Source organism: Dipodomys spectabilis, unplaced genomic scaffold, assembly GCF_019054845.1.
Source record: "Dipodomys spectabilis isolate Male_0828 unplaced genomic scaffold, ASM1905484v1 ptg000010l, whole genome shotgun sequence".
Classification (NCBI taxonomy): domain Eukaryota; kingdom Metazoa; phylum Chordata; class Mammalia; order Rodentia; family Heteromyidae; genus Dipodomys; species Dipodomys spectabilis.
The window spans coordinates 193,176-214,821 of record NW_024870687.1 but is presented as its reverse complement, the minus strand read 5'-3'; the positions used below and the strand labels follow the sequence as shown (position 1 = coordinate 214,821).

At 34.6% G+C, this 21,646-nt stretch overlaps 1 non-coding gene across 1 annotated transcript; it reads right to left on the bottom strand.

The window, feature by feature from the left end:
- Positions 1 to 6,683: 6,683 nt before the first annotated feature.
- LOC122128092 lies at positions 6,684 to 6,788 on the bottom strand. The gene has a single exon (XR_006151360.1). It is a non-coding gene; the product is annotated as a U6 spliceosomal RNA (small nuclear RNA).
- Positions 6,789 to 21,646: the final 14,858 nt, after the last annotated feature.

Here is a 21,646-nt window from a genome sequence, read left to right as displayed (position 1 = left end):
ATGTACAAAAAGTGCATTATCATAAATGCAAATGTAGTTTATTCCCTACCATAATAATTTGGAGAAAACATGCATTAAGTTAATGGCATTGAATACTGCTCAAGAAGGGGAGTCAAAGAGAATGTAGATTATGTGTTTGTGTGTGTGTGTTTGTTCCATGAGTAAATAATGGAGTCAGAAGTAGACCTAATATTCCTGTTTAGTCCTTTTGCTCAAAGCTGACACTCTACAATGAGAGCTACATCTCCACTTCTGGATTTTGGTTTCTCAATTGGAGAAATATCTCAGATTTTTCTGCATAGGCTGCTTTAAACCAGGATCCTCTGATTTTTACCTCTAAAGTAGCCAGGTTTTAAAATATGAGCCATAGGTGGACAGCAACTACATTAATATTTTTTGCATGTTTGAATGAATTTTAGAGTAAGACATATATGTTACTTTTGAGAATGTAGGAAAATAGTAATTAATATTTAAGAGATCATAAAACATACAAACCTGAACATAGAATTTAGCTGAGAATAGAATGGAATAAATCAAAATTACCTATGATAGTTTTCAGTCTGTGCACAGAAATGATTGCATTGTTGGAGCCCAAGGCCATCAGATAGCTGAGCCCCAGCTGGCTGCTATGCTCATGAGGCCAGCTAGAGATATTCACAAGAATGTGATGTTATTGGATGGCAGGGATCAGCTTCAAGTTCAGAGATCAATACCTACTGATCTCAAACCCTGATATTTTGAAATACATTGTACTTCCATTATCCCAGCTTTTCCTGAATTCCTAGAACCTAAAAAAAGTTTCAGCTTTACTTAGTATTTAACATTTCTTTTTTTCTCTCTCTTTTTGTCGGTCGTGGGGCTTGCACTCTGGGCCAGGGCATGATCCCTGAGTTCTTTAGCTCACAGCACCACTTTTGTGTTTTATGGTGGTTAATTTGAGATAAAAGTCCGATGAAATTTCCTGCCTGGGCTACCTTTGAACTGCGATCCTCAAAAACAGCTTCCTGAGTACCTTGGATAATAGACACGAGCCACTAGTTTAACCCATTTCTTACTCTATCCTCAAACCCGGTTAACCAGAAACCTAATCCAAATCACATTCTGATTTAACACCAAATGGCTAATGTAAGGAAAATTGTCTAGATTCTATTCAATCGTACATTTTTTTTTGGCTTCTACTTCTTATTGGAAAACTAAAATTTACCTTAAAGCTTATCCTTCCCTAAACCTAACCGGAACAAAAATGTACCTCACACTTTAAACCAAATTTTATCTGAATGTTTAAAGTAACACAGACTGGTTTCATTCATTCTTGCCATTCATTCCTCTTAAAATATGTGGCAGTTTTACACAATGTATTACATGTTTTTCTCATCCTAACCCGCTCTAACTGGCACACCTTGCCTAATCCTAAGCATACATATAACCGAATCATCATGTTAATAACAAGCCACTTTTTCATATTTATCCCAACTCTTGCTCAGCGTAGAGGTCTAAATTTTACTTGCATTTTGAACATAAATTTTAAGTGTTTTTCTATTTCTTGTCAGGTTTTATTGTTCATTATTTTTTAAAAATTTTATTTTGTTGAAAAGATGCTTTAAAGAGGGATTAGTTACATGTGTAAGGTAAGGAGTACGTTGCTTGTTGAGCATTGTTACCCACTTCTTTCTTGTTCTCCCACTATTCCATCCCTCCCCACTTCCCTTACCCCACCCTCCCCTGGTGTAAACTTTATTTTCAACGTAGTGTCATGTGAGTATCATTGTTGCAATGGGTCATCCTGTGATGAACCTAAATTTTCTATTTCTCTAATCCTAATTCTAATTCTGTTTGGGATCCTAACCATAACCATAATAATAATGATAGCTCAATTCAAAAGTTAACAAAAAATATTTGGGTTTTTATTCATCCTATTAATTCAAAGTATATCTTGAATTAACTTGCAGTTTAGCTTAAATCTTCCAAATTAGTTTATATGCGCATATATAAAGTTGTAATTTTATGTGAAAAACAGAATACCTTTGGAGGAAGGAGTAATGAGAAGGAAATAGAGGGAGTATAATCAAATACGTTAAATATATTATGGAATTGTCACTTCTGACAATTAATATCTATTAACACAATAACTAAAAATTAATAAAGAACACACTGCCTTCTAGTGTTCTTTAAGAGAGCCATGATCTGTCTTCTGAAAAAAAAAAAAAAAACAACAAACTCGTGTTAGATAAATTTGTCCATGCATAATTTATATTGTTTGTCAATTAGTTAATTTAATGAATAAAAATTTATCGAATAAAATTCCTTGACAAAAAATATAAAACAATTACTTAGCAATTGTTTGAGAAAAAGTTTTTGTCATGAGTTTTAAGAAACGGAATTGCTATTTCCCTACAAAGCAATGAATTAAGTTTACTAATCTAGTATTTGTAGTAAGTTTAGAGAACATAATTGGCATGAAAAACAACTAACTATACATCTTGTTTCTTGAATGAGTGATATTTTAAACATTGTCTTTATTGAAATAAATACTTAGGTTTACATTTCAAAATAAGTGCAATTTTATCTCTTTTCAGAATAAGTACTTACCCTGCAATTAAATGTACTAGCATATTCAGGTATTTAAAAGCTAAATTTTCTATGTTTGTTATGTAGCTCTACATATTCAGAATGACATGATTTTTTTATTCATAAATGTCTAACCTCAGATTTTTGCTTCATCAATATAAATTTTCTCATGAGGTTGTAGTGAGGGCTACAGTAACCAGAATGATCTAAACCATTTCCTGAATTCTAAATTTTAAATAAAATCATTTTTAAGCTTTGATAATATCATTTATGGTCTCTTCAGAGAAATTAAGCTAAAACAAATGATACTTTTTAAACATTTCACTCACATTGTAAAGAATATTAACATAGGTCAAAAAGAGACTAATTATTTCAGACTCATCATATTTAGTGATCTTAGTGTGAAGAATGTAGAGAGTAGAAGGTCCTTATACTCAATAAATAGTATTGGCTAAATTAAATCATATATCTGGATTTCTTATTTGGAGGTTAATCACACAGAGACAGGAAAATAATAAAAAAAATTACTTTGGTTTCAACAGAAAAAGATATTTGTGCATGTACCACAGTTGCTTTATTAGTTTGTAGTTGAACACTGGACTTCGATTTATATCTTGGCTGTTGTGAATAATGTGAATAACAATGAACTACAGATATATTTATGAGTTACCCAGAGAGAAATATTCACATGATTGGTGGGTCAGATGATATTTCAACTTAGGATTTCTTTTTTTTGGGGGGGGGGGAGTCCGGTAGTGGGGCCTGAACTCTGGGCCTGGGCGCTTTCCCTCAGCTCTTCAGCCCAAGGCTAGCGCTCTACCACTTGAGCCACAGCGCCACTTCCGGCTTTTTCCTTTTTGCTTATGTGGTGCTGAGGAATCGAACCCAGGGCCTCAAGCATGCAAGGCAAGCGCTCTACCACTGAGCCACCTTCCCAGCCCAGGATTTCTTTAGAAAACTGCATACTACTTTCTACAATGAGAACACTAACCTGTATTTTGACTAAGAGTATAGAAAATTTCCTTTTCTCCACAGTGTCGCCAGCCAACATTATTACCTTTTGAGTTTTTTTAAAGGGTAGGTTTTTACTGTGTGCAGTACCCAAGACTGGCCTTAGACTCAAATCCTTTTTCTCCAACCTCCAATCACTTGGAATTACCAGCCTTTACCACCACACCTGGGTCCTTGGATATTTTTGATAAGAGTTATAATAGTTACAAAGTAGTATTATAGTAATTTTGAATTGCATTTCTCTAATGACTTCTGCTCACAAAGCATTCAGCCAACATAGACGTTTTATTAAATATAAATTTGTAAATCCACAGGAGATTTTCAGGGCTTTTTGGAAAACATGTCTATTCAGAATTTTTGTCCATTTTTAATCAAGTTTCTTGTTAATCCCATCTTTAATCTCTCTATAGCAAATCAATAATAAATTCAAGGTAGTAAAAGGAAAAAATTAAGCAGCTTTTAACATTTAAAATTTTTTTAATAACATGATATTGCTTAAATCATTTTCTGTTGAGGCTTGAGACTATATAACTCTATTTAGTTAGACCTTTTACAAGACTATATATAATTTATTTATTTTACTTTGTTCTTTCCAAAGGCTGCACGACTAATTTCACTTGGTTTCTTTCAGTTTCATGTAGTTCAGATTTCAAACTGAAGAATAAATGGAAGGAAGCAAACAAAAAATATATTTCCCCTCATCTGATGATGCCTCTACAAGAATGAGGAAAGTGTTGATGCCTCTAAGGACCTATGATAGAATATCAAAAAGACAATTTATTCTTCCAGGTCTTCCTTATCTTTGCGATGTAACTTAAATGATGTAAAACACAATATACTGCTCAGATAGTTTTATGTTCTATCAGATTTGCACATTTTCATATGGATTTCACCTCTGTCTACAACATTTCTTCATCGTTCTGTCCCTGATACTTTTACACTATCACGACATAAGATAACCAGTTTGATTTACAGCATGAGAAGTTATCCAGCTGGCTTCCTTGGAAGCAGAGCATGGTCAATAGATATTACTTCTGGTTGCTCACACTACATGTAATGGTTTTTGTATTACTTATCATATTCTATTTGGTATTTAAAAAAGAATGCTGGCTAAAATCAAAGCTCATTCATAGGTTTATGTTAAGTGTTTCACAAGTCTTATTCTCTTAATTCTTAAGATAACATTCGCTATAATGCTAATGTTATTACCATTGCAGTGTTGGGAAAAATTGTAGTTAAAGACACTAAGTGCATGGCCCAAAGACACACACAGTGAGGAAGGAAATGAGTCAAAGTTTCCAAAAGTCTTTCAGCAATACCAAAAAGGTGGGTAAAATCTCTCCATTCTCTTACACTCTCAATTCAGTATTCATTTTGTCCAAGAAATAATAGCATAGCAAATATTGCCCTTGGTGATTGTTTTCTATCACATTTTGTCTTCAACACAGAATGTGTTGGTGACATTGGGTTATCATACACAGAGCTGAGCTTACAAATTGAGGTCCGAAGACAGCCAAATTTCTTCTGTCACACAGTTCCAGTTTCATTTTTAAAAAGTACTAAAACTTTTAAATATCATCACTTACTATCTTTTAACAATCCCCAAACTGACATATACTCACTTCAAAAGGCTTTCAAATTAGGAGATGATAAAACAGGCCCCCATGAAGTAAATTTTCTTTTATTTTTTAAAATTGTTCTAAAAGCCTTGTGCTGGCTGGTCACAGCTATAATCCTATCTACTCTGAATATTTGCTCTGGAGTCTGATTTCTGTGGATAACACTTGGGAGCCAATCAGGGCCAAAAAAAAAAACTTCATGAAATTATTTTTCAAAATGTTTAATGAACTAGCAAAGAGCCAGGAATTGAGATGTAGCTTATATAGTAGCTCACCAATCTAGATAGGAAAGGCCTAGCAAGACCTTGAAGCCCTGATTTTAAACTCTGAGCAGGCCAACACATGCATGGCGTGTGTTCACATGCACGCGCGTGTTTCCTTGAGCGCTGCCTTTCTCACACACACACACATTTATTCAAATTACCGTCATATCAGTGTTCTGCATTAATTTCTTTGTTAACGATATAATATGAGTAAAATACAGGAAATAAACTCTTCCATCTCAGAACATTTTTATATGTTTTTTATTGTAATAATACTGTGCACAGGGGTCACATTTACAAGAACAAGGAAACTAGTACATTTCCTAACAAGTATTGTTACCTCCTCCTTTATATTTCCCATACCATCCCTTCCCTCCCACCTCCACAAGTACACTCCCCTCCCCCTTCCTTCCTCCGCCTAAATTGTAAAGTTCATTTTTCAACATAGTGTCTTGTGCATCTCGTTGTTACAATGGGTCAACCTGTATCCCTATTTGAGCATTTTTTCCCTTCCCCTCCCCAAATTAGAGAAGCATACATTCAAGATGTATGTGCACCAACTTCAAATACAGAGAAAACAGGGGTTATATCGTGGGGAGAAACATACAAAAAAACAAAAAATTGACATCACACATTATAAGTACCTGAGAAACAATAGCAAGAAAAAAAAAACCACTTGTGTCCCTATTTTGGGGTTCAATTTCTTTAACATCATTTTATCTGGTTATATGCACATATCTTTTGAACTTTTCTGCTTATCCCAGACGTACATTTGTTATTGAAATTAAGGGAAATCATGGGACCTATGTTTCTTTGGACTTGGCTTACTTCAGTCAATAAATTTTTTTCCAAGTCTTTCCATTTCCTAACAAATTGGGCGATGTCATTCTTTCTGATGGAGGCATAGAATTCCATTGTGTAAATATACCGTATTTTCTTGATCCATTCATCTAATGGGGGCATTTGGTTTGGATTCATATCTTAGCTATCATAAATAATGTTGCAATCAACATAGTTGTGCTGGTAGTTTTAGTATGGTCTTGTTTATGATCATTTGGGTAAATCCCCAAAAGTGGGATTACTGTGTCATACGGGAGTTTTATGTAGAGTCTTTTGAGGAACCTCCATACTGCTTTCCAAAGTATTTGAACAAGTTTACACTCCCACCAAGAATGCAGTACGATTCCCTTGTGACCACACACCTTTCAGCATCTGTTGTTGTAAAAATATGGAATACTACACAAATTTTCATGACATACTTGCACAGGGGGCATGCTAATCTTCTCTGTTATTCCAGTGTTAGTGTATGTGATGCTAAATTAAGCACAGAACATTTTTTTTATATAAAGTATAATTTTTATTGATTTTATTAAACTAGACAATTCAACAAAATTAAGTTCAAAAGAATTGTTGTGAAATTTTAGAATCATATATTTCTTACATAAGCACACATTTAGGAATAAAATCAAGATAGACATGCCAAAAACAAAATAATTCCAGATATTTGTAGTCCAAGAGATGTGTAGGGGGAGGAATTCAATTATTCTATACAAGGCACCTGTCAAAATGAACATTGCAGGAAGTGTTTAGGTTTGTTAAAAGTTTTAAGGTTTTAAATATGCTTAATTTTGGGATTTTGCTTATATATGCCCAAAATAGGACCGTTTGGCAGGTATAAAACTTTTCTATAAAGTATTTAAGATTTATGGTAACAGACATTAAGTACTAAGTATGTACATTTCAGAGTTTATGGAAACTTTATTAATGAGAAGTTGCAAAGTCTTTGTGTAAAGAAGCAGAGTGAAGAGTTAAGACTTTAACTATACAGTTTCTGTTAAAACTTTAGGGATTCCTTACTTTATTTGATAGCAAGGAATAAATGATGATATAAGCCATAATGTACGCATGTATGTTACTATTCACACACATACATATACACACGTATACATGCACACATGGAGAAAGACACATAATTACAGCCAACACAAGTTTCACCAGTTGTTGAATATGCCTTAAACTGAATACTAGAAACAATATATGTTGAAGATGTATTTGTCTCTAAGAGTTCATTTACCACTCCTCTGATCTCTTAAAACTGGTAGTTTTAGAGAGATTTGACTTACAAAATGCAGTACAAGTGATAGCAAGTCACTTGGAAACCTCAGTAAGTATGTCATATGGTGTCTCCCTGCTCCTCAAGGATTGCTTAGTCTTGTAGACACTTTCAACCACCAATTTAGCAGGAGAATACCCTGGTAAAGAGTAAAGTTATAAGGTTTTAAATGGCATCCTTACTTGAGCTCTTTTTCCAACAACCAGCATGAATTTGTAGGCAGATGAGTGAGTCCTCAAAAAATTGGACTCTACATATATATTTAACTGACCCATGTGAAAATTCCTATGTGAGAAATGCTGACTGCGGTCTTGCTGATTTCCTGGCCAAGAAAATAAGAAAAAAAGAAAGTATTTTTAATGTTTTAAAGTTTGAGAATAATTTGTAACCTGTCAATAAATGTGTAGAACACAATTATACCAACTGACAAAAAAAAATGATGGCATTTCATTTATGTGCTCTTGGATTTGGCCAGTGATTTTAGAGGTGTCTACACAAGTAGAATCAGCATAAATCAAGCCAGCATTTTTTCATTTATGATATAAGGAAAGGTTACTGGTTGACCCATTGTAACAATGAAATATACAAGACACATTACAAGAGGATGGGTGAATGGGGGAGGTGGGGAGGTGTGAAGGGAAGGGATGGTAGGGGAAAAACAAAGGGGAGGGTAACAATGCTCAATAAGAAATGTACTCATTACCTTACTCATGTAACTGTAACCCCTCTGTACAGTATTTATAATAAAAATATATATTAAAACATACAAGGAAAACTTCTGTACTTATATGAAGTTGTATTTGTCACTCAATATAAGTAAGGTATTGGTTTTAGGACCACAGGCTTATTACTTTGGATACTCTAAATCTCTACATGAACACAGTATATTATTTACATTAGAATCTGCCCACCAGCTAGTGCAGTATAATTGCTGTGAGAATTTTTATTACATTCTATATTTGTAATGAAAACTAAAAGTATATTTATGCACAATCAACAGATACAAATTTTTTCAGATAAATTTTGTATGCAGTTTGAGGATGGAATTGGAGAGCAATTTCGAAAAGCACAAATTTCATCAAAAAGACCAGTCTGCAAATTGTAACAAGGAGCTAATCCAGCATCATTGAATAGTATGGAACTCCAAGGAGAAGTACTTGAATTGAGACAATATCAGAAAGTGTAACAACCCAAGGACTTTTTAAAATGCAGCTGCTAGAATTCTCATGTAGAGCTTTCATAACTGTTTGTGAAGCACAAATCAGAACCTCACTGAAATGTAAATGGTTTTCTCTCAACTTTCTGTCATGATCAGTCATTATCAATCAACATATAGCTAATCTTGAATAATCCTCTAATAAAATGTTGATGGAGTGTTTATATGCAGAAAACCTCGGAAGGCTAACTTTTTCCAATTAGGACAGTCTGTATTTTATGATCCAGCCGAGAGAAAACTAGGTAAGCATCCATTTACAACCTTCTGAATAATTCTGATTCTGCCCACATCACTTATCTATCCATACCTGTGCCCGAGTGAAACGATTTCAAAATAATTTATCATTTAAAATTTAAATTTATGCTTCAGGGAAGATATCGAAGGAGAAGCTGGAAGCTAAACAAGCTCTCACATAGAAAACAGCTTTAGTGCTCCAGTGAAAAGTCCTAAGCTGGAGAATCACACCAAGTGTGCCAGCACAGTAGAGAGAGTTAGGCCAGAGAGGGAAAAACCGGGCAAGGAGACAAATCTGAGCACTTGCCAGCAGCTGTGGTTGCAGCTGTGGCGGGGGCAGTTGCGGCTGTAGGCGCCATACCTGCAACACAGAGAGTCTACGACAAAGGAGCCAGATGCAGCAGGTGAGAGGATTCTACTCAACACCAGCAAGAACTGACAAGGAGCAGACATCTTCATCCTTCAGATCGCAGACCAGAGATCACCCAGGAACCAGACTCCTGTGTGAGTAGAAGCATGATTTCCTCACTCCTTCTCAGGGAGCAGAGAAGGGAAGGCCACCCCTCCCTGCCCACTACCGGAGATCTCCATCTCTGATACTGGCAAAGGCCTCGCTGAGCAGCTAGCTCAACTCAGTCTTTGGATGAAAACAAAAAGTAATTTAGCAGGTCACAGGAACCTAACCTGACCTGCCAGGCTCAGCTCTATGCAGGGAAAATTCACCCAGCACTTGCCTGCGCCAGCCCCAGGAGTGGATTTCTTCACTGGGTAAACAGAGCAAGGGGCTGCCTCTCCCTACAGCAGCCTAGACAATCAATTGAAATTCAGTAACAATAAACCCTGAGAATGGCTCCTGGCTGGGCTCTGTGACTGCTTCAGAAGCTAGCCCCTCAGGGAAAAGCTACTGTTTACTGAAAGGCCTCAACTCTACCAAGAACCTAGCCCCATTACAGCATCTCTAAACTAGAAGAAACAGCCATCACCCTGTTTTGGGATACTCAAAGGAGATCTCCCTCCCATTGAACTAACCTGGGAAGAGGATGACAAAATCCTGGGTAAATCAAAGCATTTTTCTGCCTCCTCAAACAAACTGACTTAAGAAAACAACCAAGCTACAGGAAAATCAAACACCACAAGCAGACCAGAGACTCCAACAAGAGACTGGTTATGGACACAAGGGAGATGAGGACCTTCCCATCTCACCCCCAAAAAGCAAATAACTCTTTTTTGTTACCTTTTATTAAAATTTTTTTAACATTTTTAATTTTTAACTTTAAAAAATTGTTTTCTATTAACTTTTTTTTCTTCCTCTTATAATTTTTATTTTAGGGGTATATGTTTGTGTGTGTGCTTTTTTTCCATTTTTGTTTAGCTCTACTGATCTTTTAATCCTTTTTTCTTTTCTGTCTCATTCTTTTCACTTTTTCTTCTCTTTCCTTCTTCTTTGCATGATTTAATTGCTTTTCTGCTCATTATCAGATATACCTGTAGTCGATTATTAGACCTTATCCCCCATTGTATACATACTTAATCCAGAAATTTATTACTGAATTCAAAACCTCTTAGACTTAAATTCCTTAATAGCCGTACTACCTCTATATACCTATATAAAATTTTAAGCATTTTAATTTTTTTAATTTTTCACGTCTCCTTTCTATCCCTTCCGATCTCTTATCCTATTCCAGTCCTTCTCTGAATATTACGTTTTTAATTTGCATAATTTAAGTGTTTCATTTTTTAATTTTTAATTTTTGTTTTACAATTTTTTCTTGTCTTTTTTTCTCTTTCTTTTTTCCCCAGTCTCTACTATCATTCTATCCAACCTATTTTCTGCTTTGACATTAGGAGTAAGTTAGCTCTCCCTCTACCTTTCCACATCCTTCTATTCTTATTTATACCCACATCTCTCGCTAAAACTAATAACTTCTGGTTTGCCAAATTCTTCTTTGTGGTTCATAGACTATTAATACATAGTTGTTTGATGTTGAAAAATATATCTGTTGAACTAGATTTTATCTCAGGCTTTTGACTATGCAAATATAGACTGTGTTGATGCTTGCCTTAAGGTAGTTTTCTAGCACAAACTGGTGTTACTTTCATCCCAAATGGGCAGAATAAGCTGGAAAAAACACAAGAAAAATGGCACGTCCGGGTATCTCAACTCCAACTCATGATAATCAGTGGAGAGAACAGATAATGAATAATCCAGAGGAGAGCTCCCCCAAAGCTCTATAAACACTAATGGTAAACATGGTAAAAAGATTGAAAACCTGCAAAGGACTCTGTGTGACCATGAGAGGGAGAGAGATGAGGCAAACGAAAGATCAAAACAGGAAGCTCAAGGCGTGAGGAAGCTACTCAAAGATAGATAAAGGAATTGCATGTGCAACTTGAGAACACTCAAAGAGAAATAAAGGAATTGTGTGAGCAAGCTGTGATCAGTCAAAGAGAACTACAGGAACTGCATGAACGTGAGGAAGCTAATCAAAGAGTAATACAAGAATTGAGAGAGCGGGATGAAAATACACAAAGATCACTAGAGGCATTCATGGAATCCGTAAACAGAGAGCTGAAAGAAGTCAGGGAGTCCACAAAGGGAATGCTGAATGGATCCCAACAGAAGGAATGGAAGTCCAAGGAAACCATAACCAATCAACTAAGTGATTTGAGAATAAACACTGAACATCAAATTAAGGAAGTAAAGAATTTCATACAAGATCTAAAACAAAGAATTTGAAGCCATAAAAGCCGACCAACTACAAGTAAAAGAAAAAAAAAAGTAGAAAATCTGGATAGTAGAATAGACCACGCAGAAAATTGAATCCTGAGGATAGAAGACAGCGTAGATTTTATAGAAAAAGAACATACAACCATCCAAGACAAATCTAAGAAATATGATAGATCTATTCAGCATTCAACCTTTGAGCCACCAGTGCCTACCCATGTTGCATACTTTGTGTAATTCAAATTTTCACCATTGTATAGATGCTCCTACTACAATATAAAAACAAAAAAAACTTAACTTATTTTTCACTGTATTTGATGTTGTTATAATTTGTGGAGGGGAAGGAAAAAACTAAGTTGTTTAAATAGGGATACAGGTGGACCCAGTACAACGATGAGATGTACAAAATGTTATGTAGAAAAATGAAATTTACAACTTTGGCTCAAGATGGGAGAGAGGGTCGGGAAGGGGAGATGGAAAGGGATGATAAAGGGATAGAAAGGAGGAGGTAACAATGCTTTATAAGAAATGTACTCATTACATTGTCCCTGTAATTGTAACGCCTCTGTATGGTATTTTCACAAAAAAAACTTAAAACATAATAAGGATATTTGTAAAGTATATAATGAAGGAAGAATTTTCATCCTTTACAAAATATATGCAAAATCTATGCTAAACTATCTATATTTTACTCTAACTTTCCTGCAACCAGTTTGATATAGTTTAATACCTGTCACGCCAAGTTGCTTTATATTCTACTGGAGATTTAATTTTTCATGTATGTATGTATATGTATATTTATATGTATCTATCTATCTATCTATCTATCTATCTATCTATCTATCTATCTATCTATCTATCTGTATATGTTCCAATGTGGATCCTCAAACTTGAAACTTTGCTTTTTTTTTTGCTGTTCAGCAGTTAATCTGGTCCGCTCAATCTGTGACAATATCTGTGCTCATTCTGATCATTCCTTTATTTACCACACCATTAGCACCATCAGCCTTTTAAAATCAGCTTAATTTCCAGAAATGATTACCAATCAATCCAACCAATATACACCTAGAGGGTTTTAATAAAACAAGCTTTAAGGTAGGAAGATAACATGAAGTGACAACTACAAAATTTCTACAGAGACCTGACATCTTTCACATTTCTGCCTTCCTCATGATACTTAAGCAATCATTGACTAACACTATTAATAATACTGCAATTATAACTTAAAGATCAGTGTTTATGCAACCTGAAGCTTTCTTTTTCTATGATTCTTGACATAAACTTTTGTGAGACTTTTTTGATTGTGGTGGGATACCATCCAAAACAAAGCCATGTATATCAAGAAAGCCAATGTTTTCAACTCAGAGTACTAAACAAAAGAGGGAAAAAAATTAAGGTTAGCTATATATGTTAAGCACAAATATAGGCAATATCAAGATATTTTGAAATTGTATAATTTTATTGGAAAAAGTGGCTCAAATCTATAATATTATCTACTTGGAAAAAAGAGCTTAGAGGATTCCAGTTCCAGGCAAAATGTTTTATGCTTGTGTTAGGAGGACCTCAGTCCAAGCAGGCCCAGGCATATAGTGGTACTACCTCAAAATAAGCAATAAAATTATAATTTGTAGGTATGGTAGTAGTAGAGATGCCATTTCACAAGTATAGGTCTTGAGTTCAATCCTCCAGTAGTACTGGGAATTTAAATGTGGCATGTCTAAGGTCAAGACTTCATACTTGTCTTACAAGCTCTAATAAAACCTTTACCTCTCTTGCTATTTTTTAAAAGTATAACCATAACTTCCAAGCCCCAAACAAATAATTTCATATTAGAGATTTTCTTCTATGTATTAAGTAATATGTTATGTCCCACTGAAATCCCAAAGATAAAACACCCATTGTCTTACAAAGTGACTGCATATGGAAGTAGAATCTCAAAGGTAGCATTTAAGTTGAAGTGTACTCCAAGAGAAGCAGAATGCCTTGAATATGCCAAGGAAAGAGGAATCAGAAGCTAACTCTAATCTTGGTGTTCTAATTCCACCAACTCTGAGACAATGTATTTACAATGTTCATGCTACCCAATCTGTGGTAGTTAATTATTGCAATTACTAGCAAACATGTGGAAGCTATAAGACACGAAAAGTCTTTGACTCTTCAGATCCAAGACTCATCTCTATAATCCTAGTGATTAAGAAGTACAAGACTTGGGGAATAATGGCTTTCAGGCTGGTAGAAAAGTTCATGAAGTTCTATCTCCAATTAACTACAAAAATTTCTGGGCTGGGCCATGGTTCAAATAGTAGACTGACTACTGTTAGCAAAACAAAAAACAAAAATCTGAGAGCCTGATGTATGTTCAAACCCCAAACTGGCAGAAAGAAAAAGTCCTTCGAATAATACTATGAGAAGCAGAATTATGAATAGGAAAGCAGAAACAAAAGAAATAAACTTATTGATATAGACAAAGCTCCTCAATGTGAAATATGGCACAAACTGTAATATTTAGTGTTTTCCTTCCTATACAGTAGAAATAAATGGCATTTTTACTTGACGAAACTATAATATAAAACTGTATGCAATAAATAATCACATTACTTTTATGTTTCCATAATTTAACTTGTTTTCCTAAATATTTCTCAAATAGTGTAGCTTTTGAAAATAAATAAATGTTGCATTTTCATATATGATTACCTATCCTTCCAAGTGTGGTCTAAAATTGATCTACACTGAAATGATTGCCATTGACATTTTTCTCAAAATATTTATACTTTCAGCTGACCTTCCACAAAACTCATACCCAGAATGTAACTTTTTAGTTTGTTCATGCAAACATAGGAACATAAACATATGTCTCAAAATGTTAATTATGTTTATCTGCTGTCATTAATAAAGTATAACTAATAGAATTATGTATATACCCTGAGGGAAATAAGATACTTCCTTCTAAATACAGACTTGCAGGCACACACACAATCACACATGCACATATATATATTTACCACTTTGACACAGGTTAGATTCCTGACATTGGGTGTCAGCAGTGATCTAATAATCAAATTTTCCTGCCCAGACACAAAATACATTCATAATTCCACACAGACAAAAACACCAGATCATTCAAAATAATGAGAATATTTAACAGAACCAACCAGCACTTGAGCCATCTACTCCCTGATTTCTTTTATTCATCGTGATGCATTTTTCATATCATTAATTAAAATATTTTTGTCTCTGATTAACAGAAAAAAATAGGGGATCATATAATGGAAATTGTAGGTAAAATTACTTGTAATCTTTACTATATCTTATCAAAGACTTCTGTTTCCTTCTTGTAGAGTGTTTCTGTCATTTTGCCCTAATGTCTATAATTAAATTACAAAGGACATGCCATATACCTTAATTCATTTTTCCTAAAGGTTATGCTATGGAGTTGAATCTGATTTGTTTGCTTATTCTAAATTAAATATTCTCAACAACTGGCATTATTGTTTATGTTACTCCTAATCCATTTGAAATATCAAATAGAACTGGAAATTCCCCTCGGCAATGATTTGTGAATGTCATTAATGCTTGTGGAGGGATGAAGGATTTGAATTATCTAGAGTGCATTAAAAATGGCACTGTTATTCAAAGGGCTGATCATTTAGTCAGCTTTTAAAGTGTGGTCTTCTTATTTCATCTAAGAAGATAACAGTATGCTATTCATAACATTCTTGCCTGCAAAGCAGTAGAATTATTTCCTTTGTACAGTTGATTTCCAGCTGCGAATTTAGTGAAACCTACAAAAAATTGCATAGGTGTATTAGCTGCTCTAGATTTTGAAATTTTCTTCCTGTAGCCATTGTGATTTGAGCCCAGATTCATGGGATAGTCACATAATCCACAATAACAAAGCACAAAAATATAAAAAGACCATGTGCAAAATGAGTTTCAGTTTTTTCTATGTTGATTTCTTTTTTTAATGATTGTCTTTTAAGGAGCTAAGGGTGTTTATTTCTCATTATTTTTTATGTTACTTAAATTTTCCAGATTTTTCAAATAAAATAAAGAGATATAAAACAGACCTATTTAATCGCAAAATAGAGCTAACCATTTGCGTGATTTTTTTATTCTAATCCTGTTTTCAATTATCTTCAAATAACGTTGAGATGAGCCCAGCATATATGTAAATTGACATGTATAAAGCACACAGAATTCTGGAATCTTTGGACTGTGATTTCTATCTAACTTCACTTAGAAAAGAAAATTATCACTTGCTTCATGTCTTAAGTAATCTACTTAAAACAAGTTTTTATTAATTTTGTTAATAAATGTCATAATCTATGGTACTGATGCATTGCATAAGTATGTGATTCCTTATTTCCACTGAATTAACATTACATTTATTTTATTTTTTGACACATGAAATAATGATATTCTGGAAGATAATACATGCCTGCTTTTCATTTTGGTTGCCAAAAAGGAATTATTAGACATTTGGAACATTTAAATCTGAACTTTCAAATTTCACTAGGACTTGAATTGTGTTACTTACAAAATTAATTTTAAAATAAAAAGCATCATTAAATAGAAAGCAAAATTATGTTATCACATCTTAATCCCTGAATTGACTTCATGATAAGAAACAATTAGATTTATATAACAAGATATACATACTCAAATGAACTATGAGATACGGAAACAGAAAACTTCTTTTTTGTTTTGTGTTTGTTGTTTTTTATAGTTTGTGAAAATTCTGTCTTTTTTACCTTATGCCTGGTATATTCATTGTATGTCTTCAGGAAGGTGAGGGGTGGGCACAGAGCTTTAGGAAAAAGAGTGAAAAATAGCAGCATTGGAGGTCATTGAACATTGATGAAAGTGAACTATTTAACACATGGGTGGGGACAGGCGGGTGGGACTGGGAACAAGTGAGGGAACTGAAGACATTTCACAAAAGGAAATGTTCTCATTACCTGACCCTTGTAATTGTAATCTATCTATAAATCACGTTAATAAGAACAACAGAGTAAATTTCTGTTAAAAAGGCAAACAAAATGTTGTTTCTTAGAATCCTAAAAGTTTGTTTTGTTCACTGGTTTGAGCTGGTTGAGTCTATCTCTGAAAATAGCTACATTGACATTCATTGGGCGAATTATTGCGTACTAGTAGATAAAAGTCAATTATGATTGTATTTTTTTGAGACCGATTCATTTATTCCTTTAATTTAATTTGTATTATTTCTGTCTACTGGGTTTTGGTTTTGTATTTCCTGATTTGTCAAAGACTTAGTGGTGCATCATTAGTGCTTATTTAAGATTGTTCTTAAATCAAAAGAGATACAGGATATCAAACAGGAGATGCATGCAAAAATAGAAGCTGCACAAACCTCAGTAAGAAGTGAGATAAATGCCAAATTAGAGGTAATACATACCTCATTAAGAGGTGAGATCAGTACTTTGAGAACCAACATCGAATCCATAAAGGAATCCATTTCCTCCATGCAAACCTCAATAGAAGCCATGGTCAACAGTGTGAACGAAATGGAAGGTAGAGTGTCAGATACAGAAGACAGAATACACCAGCTGGACCAAAAAATGACAGATATGGAAAAATCACTCAAATTAAGCCAAAGGGAAATTCAGGAACAAGGCAAGGATGTCCACTATCTCCACTCCTCTTCAATATAGTCCTGGAACCCTTAGCAAAGGAAATAAGGCAAGAAAAAGACATTAAAGGGATCCGCATAGGGAAAGAAGAAGTTAAACTATCCTTTTTTGCAGACAACATGATACTATACCTTCACAATCCCAAAAACTCCATCCCCAAACTCTTAGAAATCATAAATCACTTCGGCAAAGTAGCAGGATACAAAATAAACCCACAAAAATCAGTTGCCTTCCTGTACACTGACAATATACAAGAAGAGAGGGAAATAAAGGGAGCAACCCCATTCACAATAACCTCCCCAAAAATAAAATATTTAGGAATTAACCTAACCAAAGATGTAAATGAACTATTTAATGAAAAATATAAAAAGTTAAAGAAAGAAATTGCAGAAGACACTAGGAAATGGAAAGACCTCCCATTCTTTTGGATAGGCCGACTTAACATAGTAAAGATGGTAATACTTCCAAAATTAATATACAAATTCAATCAATTCCTATTAAAATCCCAATGACATACATCACTGAAATACAGAAAACAGTCCAAAAAGTCATATGGAACAACAAAACACCTAGAATTGCCAAAACAATTCTAGGGAATAAAGACAACATGGGAGGGGTATCCATGCCGAACTTCAAACTCTACTACAGAGCTATAATAACAAAGACAGCATGGTACTGGCACAAAACAGACCCGAAGACCAATGGAACAGAATAGAAGATCCAGAAATAAATCCACAGGCCTACAGCCAGCTGATATTCGACAAAAGAGCCAAAGACATACAATGGAAGAAACACAGCCTCTTCAACCACTGGTGCTGGGAAAATTGGGCGGCCACATGCAGAAAAGTAAAAGTGGACCCAATTCTATCATCATGCACCAACATCAACTCAAAATGGATTAAAGACCTTAACATTAAACCTGAATCTCTGAAACTACTGCAGGCCAGAGTAGGAGAGAAACTTTAACTAAAAGGCACAGGAAAGAACTTCCTGAACAGAGGCCCAGGGTCACAACAAATTGGAGAGAGACTCGACAAATGGGACTACCTTAAAATAAAAAACGTCTGCACAGCTAAATCTATCGCAACCAAGCTAGAAAGACAACCAACTAATTGGGAAAAAATATTTACCAGCAATATACCAGACAAGGTGTTAACATCCTGTATATACAGCGAAATCAAGAAACTAATCCCTCCCAAACCTAACAAACCAATTACTAAATGGGCAAGGGAACTAAAGAGGGACTTCTCAGATGAAGAATTAAAAATGGCAAAGAAACACATGAGGAAATGTTCATCATTCCTGGTGGTGAAGGAAATGCAAATAAAACAACCCTGAGTACCACCTTATCCCAGTCAGAATGTCTCACATCCACAAATCAGCCAGCGACAAATGCTCGAGGGGATGTGGAGAAAGAGGAACCATATTACACTGCTGGTGGGAATGTACACTTATACAACCACTTTGGAAAGCAATCTGGAGGGTCCTTAGAAAGCTAAAGATTGACCTCCCTTTCGACCCAGTCACACCACTTCTAGGCATCTACCCTGAACAACAGGAACCAATATACAAAGACACGTGCACCTCCATGTTTATTGCAGTACTGTTCACAATAGCTAGGATATGGAAACAATCCAGATGCCCCACCACATATGAATGGATAAAAATATTGTGGTATCTATACACAATGGAATATTATGCAGCCATTAGAAATGACAAAATAATGGCATTTGCAGGGAAATGGATGGAGCTAGAAGGAATCATGTTGAGCGAGGTAAGCCAAGAGCAAAGAGACAAACGGTACATGGGTCTCACTGATAAGTGGATGCTAAATCCAAAATGTTAGGTGTTATGACAAAATTAACAGGACTTAAGAAACAAAGAACTCCCACTCATCTGGTCAAACCACTACTAAATATCCCCATGCTGCTGATGAAATGTATGTTGTATATGTGTACACCGTTATATGTTATAGACGGTAATAGACAATTTGCTCCAGGAAAGTTAGAATGAACTTGTGAATTTAAATGAGAATCATTATTTCACAATACTGTGAAATTTGGGAAATTATGTAATCACTTAATCACAATTTAAAAAAAAGAACCTCGGGGAAGGTAGGGAGGGAAGGGATGGTAGGGGGAAAACAATGGAGGGGGTAACAATGCTCAATAGGAAGTGTACTCATTACCTTACTCCTGTAACTTTAGTCTTCTGTATACTATCTTTACAATAAAAAAATTTAAAAAATTGGTCTAATTTGTTGATATACATACTCAAAGCTATAAATATTCCTCTGAATATTGTCTGTGCTGCTGCTGTTTCCCAGAGGAGGTAGTATTTTGTGTGTTCACTTCCACTCAATTCCATAAACGTTGGAACTTCCCTGCTTATCACTTCCGTGACTCACTGATGATTTAGCAATGTGTTATTCAGTCTCTATGAGTTTCAGAATCTTATGTGATGCCATTTGATGTCAAGATCTAATTTGGTCCCATCATGGTCTGACAGGATACGAAGAGTAATTTCATTTTTATTTTTCAATATTGAAAGATTTTCCTTGTGACCTAAGATATGATCTACTTTGAAGTACATTCCATGGGCTGCTGAGTGGAATATATATTATGACACTAGTAGGTGAAATACTCTGTAGATATCTGTTAGGTATAACTTGTCAAAACAGTTATTTAGCTCTAAGATTTTTGCAAAGTTTTTACCTGGATGGCCTGTCCAGAGTTAAGAATGATTTGTTCAAGCAACCAACAATTTATTTGGATGCATGCATGTTTTTAGTGTAAGCAATATTTCTTTAATGAACTTGTGAGCTCTAGGATTCAGGACATTGATATTTAAAATTGTTAAATCCCTCTGATGGAGAGTTTTCTTTGTCAATATTTAATGTCCTTCTTTGTCTCTTTTTACTTTCATACCACTTTTATTTTAAAGCCAATTTTATCTAATTCAGTATAGCTCCTCCAGCCTGTTTATGAGGTCCATTTTTAATTTGTAAAGATGATGTACAGAAGGGTTACAATTCCATAAGTCAGATAATGAGCACATTTCTTTTTGAACAGTGTCACCCCTTCACTCATGTTCTCCCAGTTTTTCCCTTTCAACCTCCCTCTCGCATAAGTTGTATATTTCATTTGCAATGTAGTGTCTATTGAGTAGCACTGCTGCATTTAAGCCTTTGTCCCACCATTTCTGTATTCCCCCTTGCCCTATCCAAACGTACATATAAGACCAAAAGTACAGAAATTAAAAAAATGGCATCAGAACACTGAAGAAAAATGCAACAAACTCTCATAATCATTTCTTGGAGATTATTTTAATGAACATTATTTTATATGATAATATTCGTACAGCTATTGATCCTTTGTGATCCTCCTTTGATCTCACTGTATAAATGTTTACAATCCCATAAAATTTATCATGTCCAAGTATAATGATTTCTCTTTTACCATCCAACTGTGTTTACTTGTAGAATTAGAGGCACGTTCTACTACAACAAATGAGGGAAATTTGGCAACCTATATTTCTTTGAGTCTGTCTTTCTTCAATTAATATAAGTTTGTTCCAAGTCTTTCCATTTCCTTATGAATGGTGTAATATCATTCTTTCTGGATCAATAGAATCGCATCATACTGAAGAGTTTCTACATGGCAATGGAAAAAGTTAGCAGGATATATAGAAAGAGAACAGAATGGAAGAATATTTTTACTAATTAAGCATTAGACAAGTGTTTTCATAACTCACCCATATTTAGAGATCAAAAAGTTAAACCCAACAAAAATAAACCCTCAAATAAAAAAGAACCCAATTAATATATGGGATAAAGACTTAAAGATAACTTTTTAGAAAAAGAAGTAAGAATGAAAAATAGACACATCTCTCTCCAAAAAAGAAATACAAATCCAAACAAACCTGAGATTCATCTCACCCCTCTTAAAATGTCATTATGAAAAAACGAACAATCACAGATAGTGATAGGGATGTGTACTAAAGGAAACTCTATTACACTGTTGGTTGAATGTAATCTTGTTCAATCACTTTGGAAAACACTATGGAAATTGCTCACAGAACTGAATAGAGAGCTACCTACGTATGATCCAGCAATTCCACTTATGGTAATTTATCCAATAGAGCAGAAACATGCCCACACTGAAGCTACCAGCATAATCATGTTCATTATTGCATTATTTTCTGTAGCCAACATATGGAATCAGCCCAGATGCCTCTCATTGAAAAA